Here is a 6,665-nt window from a genome sequence, read left to right on the forward strand (position 1 = left end):
GGACACGACTGAGCGACTCCACTTTCACTTTTCACTTTCATGCCCTGGAGAAGGAAATGGCAACCCACTCCAGTACTCTTGCCTGGAGAATCCCAGGGACGGGGGAGCCTGGTGGGCTGCCGTCTATGGGGTCTCACAGAGTCGGACACGACTGACGCGACTTAGCAGCAGCAGCAGCAGCATGAATAACTTTGATAAAAATACAAACTAAAAAAAATAAAATTTTTTAAAGTTAAAAAAAGTTTTGGCTCTTCCGTCCTCTCTCTGACCATTTCCTCCTCTGCAAAATGAGGTGATAATAAAAATACACACTTCCTATTGTTGTTGGGGCAGTTGAGTTAGTAAGTGTGAAAATGCTCAGAAGAATATTTGTGAACTTTTCTTATTGACGGTTGACTTACTGTTGCATGAGTGATAAGTCACTTCAGTCGTGTCCGACTCTTTGCAACCCAATGGACTGTAGCCTGCCAGGCTCTTCTGTCCATAGAGAGTCTCCAAGTGAGAACACTGGAGTGGGTTGTCATGCCTCCTCCAGGGGATCTTCCCAATCCAGGCATCGAATCTGCTTCTCCTATGTCTCCTGCATTGACAGGCGGGTTCTTTACCACTAGCGCCCCCGGGGAAGCCTTAGCTTACTATGCTATGATGATTACTGTGTTAGGTAAGCGGGCTTCCCAAGTGGAGAAGCCACCACATCAAGAAGGGTGTATGGGGCTGGCTCTGGGAGAAAACCTTGGGCTGGAAATGAGTTCTGGAACCATCGGAGGGAGTGCTGGGTGAGATCCTGACGGGAGTATGAAAATGAAGGAGAAAAACGAGCCTGGCCTGGGTCCCAGGAAAACACCCATGATCGCCACAAGAGACTCAAGAAGGTTGAGAAGGCAAGTGTCCAAAAAGGAAGAGAGGGACTTCCCTGGAGGTCCAGTGTTTAATGGAAGCTGTGCAGGTTCAATCCCTGGTCAGGGAGCTAAGATTCCATACACTTTTTGGCCAAAAGATCAGAATGTGAACAACAGAAGTAGGACTTTCCTGGTGGTCCAGTGTTTAAGAATCCTCCTGCCAATGCAGGGGACAACTGGTTCGATCCCTGGTCCAGGGAGATCCCGCATGCCACGGGGCACCTAAGGCCCTTGGGCCACAGCTACTGAAGCCCATTTGCCACAACTACTGAGCTACTGAGTGCGCATGCTCCAGAGCCCCGTGATCCACCCCAAGAGAAGCCACCACCCCGAGAAGCGCGTGCACCGCAACCAGAGAAAAGTCCGCTCAGCAACGAAGACCAAGCACAGCCAATAAATAAATAAATAAACAAATCTTACAAAATAAAACAGAAATAATATTGTAACAAATTCAATGAAGACTTTTAAAATGGTCCACGTTAACAAAATCTTCAGAAAATTAAAAAAAAAAAAAAGGAGAGAGAAGGACACAGTGAAAAGCAGCCTGGAGAGGAGTGTGAACAACATCACAGACTGCTGTCAAGTGACACGAGTGAGGTAAGAAATGAAAAGTCTCTGAATCTGGCTACAGAGACTGTCATTGACCCTGGAGTGGGTGGTCCCAGGGCAGTGGGGAAGGGGCCAGGGGCAGCAATATCACCCAGAGAAAGGAGCAGCCCTGAAGAGACCTCAGACAAAATATGGCTGGAGAAGGGCCCTGGAATTCTTGGCGAAGAAGAAAATTTGAGAGTGAGTGAGTGAGGGTTGTTGTCATTTATTCACTCAGTCGTGTCCGAGTCTTGCGACCCCATGAACTGTAGCCCGCCAGGCTCCTCTGTCCATGGGATTTCCCAGGCCAGAATACTGGAGAGGGTAGCCGTTTCCTTCTCCAAGGGGTCTTCCCTACCTAGGGACTGAACCTGAGTCTCCTGCATTGGCACATGGATTCTTTACCACTGAGCCACCAGGGAAGCCCCCTGGAATTTTTTGCCATGAAGGAAATTTGAGAGCAAGTGAGCAAGGGTGCGGGGGGTTCAATTCCAAGAAGGAAATAGTGGCAGAAAAACCCAACAAAGAGGAAAGAGAAGTGGCCCAGATCCTGGAAATGATAAAAGACAACCAGAAATGACTCAAACTGCAAGTCTGGATGACTCAGGACTGGTGTTGTGGACAAAGGCCACCAGCCTTCAAAGAACCTTGAACCTGGCCTTACCGTCACTCTCTTTCCTTAGAAATGGATTCCACCCTGGATGGGTGAGGATGGACAAGATAAGACTCCTGGACCAGTAAAACTCCATCCCCTCTCTCACTCTGCGCAACATACTTCCATGATGCTTCAGAGAAAAGTCAAGATAAGGTACCTTGCCTTTGGCAAGGAAGACTTGTATCATAAGACTGTAGAACAGAATGTGTCTTTAATTCAACCCACCCATTTTACAGATGAGGGCAATGAGGCTCTAGCCAAGACCTTAGGGTATCTAAAACTCAAAGCCCCATTTCAGTGATTCATGACTTTGACATTTCCAGAAAAAAATGATGACAGTAAAGGGGATGATATAAGCAAGGAAGGGGTGGACATCCCAGTTACTCATCTCCTTAGTGCAGTCAGTCACATCCAGCTGTGCCCACCTGGCACCCTTAGGGTGTTCAGAGTCCTGGTCAAACTTGGGGCAAGCAGTCAAGGGCAGAGGGATGGTCTGGGGAGGTTTGAAGCACAGCCAGCGTTCCCAGTGCTGACATTTCTGACTCCATAAGTTTCTGCTCTGTCTCGGAGCTCAGAGGGGCTGAAGAAGATTCCAGAAGGATGGTAGGGTAAGAGGGGCTGCATCTGATCTACCATGTATGGGCGGGGGATGGAGGTGGTTGTGGGGAGTGGGTTAGAGAAACCAGGACAAAAGCTGTTTTAATTCAGGTCTGGTTTGCCCGAGCTAAGTGGAACTGAATAATCTGCAGTCTGTCTCCTGAGTTCTTTATTTTTTTCCCATGGAAATAAGAGAACTGAAATGTAGTGGGCAGAAACCCTCAGATTTCTCGTGCGTTTCTACCCCATGCTCACCCACAGGGCTTGACCGGATTTTCCATAGTTTCAGCCCTTCCTCTTGTGCAAACAATCCATCTCAATTCTCCGTCTTCAAAGGAACCCCTGTCTACCTCACCCCTGAGTTTTTTCAAAACAGAACTTACTTGAATTCTGTAGTGTAGAAATACACCCGGGCACACAGGTACTCAGGGCGGTGTGTTTGTGTGTGCATGCGCTCAGTCGCTCAGCCGTGTCCAACTCTTTGTGACCCCATAGACTATAAGCCCACCAGGCTCCTATGTCCGTGGAATTTTCCAGACAAGAATACTGGAGTGGGTTGCCACTTCCTACTCTAGGGGATCTTCCCGACCCAGGGATCGAACCCACGTCTCCTGCACTGGCAGGCAGACTCACCGCTAGCACCACCTGGGAAGCCCCCTCGGGAAGATGCTTCTCTTCAAAAGCCTCTGATTCTCCCTACACTCCTGGATCCCTGGGCATGGAGTTCTGGTGTGATGGATGATTTGGGATCGATGGAGGATTTTAGCCAATGCCTGCAAAGCGTGGGACATGGAAGAGAGAAGCAGGCATAGGGTAGCAACATCTTTTTTTTTTGCTTGTTTGGTTGCGCTGGGTCTTCGCTGCTGTACTTGGGCTTTGTCTAGTTGCGGTGAATGGGGTCTGCTCTTCCTTATGGTACACAGGCTTCTCATTGTCTGGCTTCTCTTGTTGCGGAGCTCAGGCTCTAGAGCATGGACTCAGTAGTTGTGGTGCACAAGATCAGTTGCTCCACAGCATGTAGAATCTTCTTGGACCAGGGATAGAACCCGTGTCCCCTGCATTGGCAGGTGGATTCTTAACCTCTGGACCACCAGGGAAGTCCCGGGTAATAACATCTTGATGGCAGAACAAAGGAACTGTGATAATCCTAACATGTCTATCCATGTGAGCTTTTTTCCAGTTTTATTGAGATATTATTGACCTATAGCACTGTATGAGTTTAAGACATACAGTGTAATGATTTGACTAATGTACATCATGAAATGATGACCATAAAAAAAAAAAAAAAGAAATGATGACCATAAGAGGCTTAGTGAACATCTATCATCTCATGTAAGTACATCATTAAAGATGTAGGAAAAAATTTTTCCTTGAGATGAGAACTCTTAGGATTTACTCTCAACAGTTTTCATTTATAACATACAGTAGTGTTAATTATATTCATCACATTGTACATTATATCCCTAAGACTGGGTCCAGTGGTTAAGACTCCATAGTTCCAATGCAAGGGTCATGGGTTCAATCCCTGGTTGGGGAACTAAGATTCCCACATGCCCTGCCGCAGGACCAAAAAACAAAATCCCATAATACTTATGTGAAAGTTTGTACCTTTTGACTACCTTCATCTGATTCCCCAGCCCCTCCTCCCTGCCTCTAGTAGCCACAAATCTGATCTCTTTTTCTGAGTTTATCTGTTTGTTTTTGGAAGTGTAATTGACCTATAATACTATTCTGCCTGGTACACAACATAATGATTTGATATTTCTATACATCAAAATAATCACCGTGATAAGTCTAGCTGTCATCTGTCCCTCGGAGAAGGCAATGGCACCCCACTCCAGTACTCTTGCCTGGAAAATCCCATGGACGGAGGAGCCTGGTGGGCTACAGTCCATGGGGTCGCTGAGAGTCGGACACGACTGAGCGACTTCACTTTCACTTTTCCCTTTCATGCACTGGAGAAGGAAATGGCAACCCACTCCAGTATTCTTGCCTGGAGAATCCCAGGGATGGCGGAGCTTGGTGGGCTGCCGTCTCTGGGGTCGCACAGAGTCGGACACGACTGAAGCGACTTAGCAGCAGCAGCAGCAGCAGCATCTGTCACTTCTGATAGGTATTATAAGGTTATTGATTATATTGCCTACACTGTACATTTTATACCCGTGACTCATTTAGTTTGCAACTGGAGGCTCATACCTCTTAATTTTTCTCACTTATTTTTCTCTCTCTCCCATTTCCTTCCCCTCTGCCAACCACCTGTTTGTCCTCTGTATTTAGGACTCTGTTTCTGTTTAGTTATATTTGTTTTTTAGATTCCACATACAAGTGAAATCACAAAGTATTCGTCTTTGATTTATTTCACTTAACATTATACCTTCTAGGTGCAGTGGTATTGTCACAAATGACAATATTTCATTATTTTTATGGCTAAGTAGTATTCCATTGGCATTATAGATATATGCCACTTCTTTATCCGTGTATCTGTTGGTGGACACAGATTGTTTCTGTATCTTGGCTATTGTAGATAATGCTTCAATGAACATAAGGATGCATATATTTTTTTGAATTAGTGTTTTTGTTTTCTTGAGATAAATACCCAGAAGTGAAATTTCTAGTAGTTCTGTTTTTAATTTTCTGAGGAACCTCCATACTGTTTTCCATATATCAGTATACATTTCCACCACCCACAATAACAGCAAAAGCAGTGCATGAAGCTTCCCTTTTCTCCACATCCTCCTCACCACTTAATTGTTGTCTTTTTAGTAATAGCCATTCTCACAAGTGGAAAGTGAAATCTCACGGTGGGTTTGATTTGTATTTTCTGATTATTAGTGATGTTGACTATCTTTCCACATGCCAGTATTCCATTTATATATCTTCTTCGGGAAAATGTCTATTTAGGTCTTCTGTGCAGTTTTCAACTGGGTTATTTATACCGCTGAGCACTTTCCATCTATTAGCTCACTGAATCCTCCCAACAGTCCTAGGGGAACGGGGTTGCTATTATTCCATTTCACAGATGCAGAAGTGAGGCAGAGAGAAACTGAGTCATTTGTGTCTGTTTGCCCAGCTAGTACAAGGTGAAGACAGGTTTCAAGATGCTGAAGGTTTCCCCACGATGCTGATAATCTCACTTCCCCTCTTTCTCCCCCACCTCCAGCCTGGATAGCATCGTTTCACTCAACCGTTCATCCCATATATCGGAACTGGTCATGTGATTCAGGCTGCAGGCCGGCTGCTGGGAAAGCAAAACACGCAGGAAAGGGAGCCAGCTTTCAAGGAGATCATACCCTACAGGAGAGACAATAGTCTGATGCATTCAAATAGAAGTTTTGCTAGACAGTGGAGTGACCTGGAGAAAGTGGTTAGTTCTGCTTAGGTGAGTCTCAGAAGGAGAAGCTTAGACCAAAAAAAAAAATGGAATGATTTGATGGGCCAGGGACTGAAATGGGGACTTTAGACCTCTTCAGTGTAGGGACTGTGCTCTTCCAGGAAGTACCCCATCAATATGTGATGCATGCACGAAGTTAAAGAAAGGCAGTGCTGGGACTTGCCCAGCGTTCCAGTGGTTAGGCCCTCACCCTCCAGGGCAGAGGGTGCAGGTCCGATCACTGGCCAGGGAGCTAGGATCCCACATGCTTGGTAGCCAAAAGACCAAAACAGAGGCAATATTGTAACAAATTCAATACAGACTTTAAAAAAATGGTCCACATCAAAAAATCATTAAAAAGAAGAAACAGCAGCACTGATTCTGGGCAAGGGAAAAGGGAATGAGTTCCCTTGAAAAGAATTTGGAGTAGTTCCCATTCTGGGCTTCCCTTGTGGCTCAGCTGGAAAAGAATCTGCCTGCAATGCAGGAGACCTGGGTTTGATCCCTGGGTTGAGAAGATCCCCTGAAGAAGGGAAAGGCTATCCACTCCAGTTTT

This window comes from Giraffa tippelskirchi, chromosome 13 (genome assembly GCF_054371585.1).
Source record: "Giraffa tippelskirchi isolate mGirTip1 chromosome 13, T2T-mGirTip1v1.2.pri, whole genome shotgun sequence".
Lineage (NCBI taxonomy): Eukaryota > Metazoa > Chordata > Mammalia > Artiodactyla > Giraffidae > Giraffa > Giraffa tippelskirchi.